Raw genomic sequence first — 1,150 nt, forward strand, 5'->3', positions numbered from 1 at the left:
TATAAACATTGTAGTTTAAACGAGTTGTTTTTAATTCACGACGTCATATATAGCCCATGTAATACTCAGTGTTTCTAAATACACAACACAGTTTTATTTCTCCTTGATTATTCCTGAACTGTTACATATGAAGAATCACCTTGCGTGGCCGAGGACGCCCACGGAAATATCCCTGTGATGCTGTTACCAGTCGAGAAGCAATATCCACTGCCCTATTTAAGTGACTGAACAGCTTACTTATCGTGTTCACCTTTTCCCTTGTCCCTTAGGTTTTGAAATGATTTACCCAATTCCTTGCATACATCCACGCTTTCCTGTGTATTTTCTAGCGTTTTGTCCTACAGAACCGGCCTTTCAGCCACTAGAGAATTTAATCACCAATGTTTACCAAACCTTACGTAGCCCTACGCGAAGAAGTTGCGAAAACAAAAAGATTGACAAATAACCTCAGAACGAATTTACTGATAATCACGCTGTTGTTGCCTCGAAGACTGCTGTGCCGTGCGTGGAAGGTGCGATGGCGTCATTGTAAGCCACTACTCCATACGTGACTGTGCTAACGGGATGGCAGCCGTCCACTGCAGTGGGAGCGCCCGGCAACTTTACGGCTGCTGTGTGACGTTTGGATGGCAACAGTCCGTGCCGCGCAGATATGATAGCTGTAATACGCCATTCCACATAATGATTGTGTACGTGGTACCGTATACACATTTACTGGACAAGTGCCAAAAGAACCCAAGCCTGTGCTACTACTTCTTAACGTCACTACAGAACATTTCTCTCACGTCGCCTCCGTGGCGCAATCGGCTAGCGCGTTCGGCTGTTAACCGAAAGGTTGGTGGTTCGAGCCCACCCGGGGGCGCAAATTTTAATCATCAAATACGTTATATTCCATTGTTATGTAAGTGAAACAATATCAAGATCATACTCTTCCGAAGCCAACTGCGGCTAATGCGCTATGCAGCGTCTTGAACTTCGTTGCGATGCGGTCTTTGTCTTTCTCACAGAAAGCTACGAAACTTTGTGCGGTTCATCAGAACTTTTTGATCACCCCTAAAATTCTGAATACTGCATAACGTTGAGAAAAATTCGGTTTCTTAATGATTCTCACAAGGACATGCATCTTTCGGCAAAGTCGTGGCTTCGTTCA

The 1,150-nt window shown here is 44.5% G+C and overlaps 1 non-coding gene across 1 annotated transcript; it reads left to right on the forward strand.

The window, feature by feature from the left end:
• Positions 1 to 788: 788 nt before the first annotated feature.
• Trnan-guu lies at positions 789 to 862 on the forward strand. The gene has a single exon. It is a non-coding gene; the product is annotated as a tRNA-Asn (tRNA).
• Positions 863 to 1,150: the final 288 nt, after the last annotated feature.

This window comes from Schistocerca piceifrons, chromosome 1, assembly GCF_021461385.2.
Source record: "Schistocerca piceifrons isolate TAMUIC-IGC-003096 chromosome 1, iqSchPice1.1, whole genome shotgun sequence".
NCBI lineage: Eukaryota > Metazoa > Arthropoda > Insecta > Orthoptera > Acrididae > Schistocerca > Schistocerca piceifrons.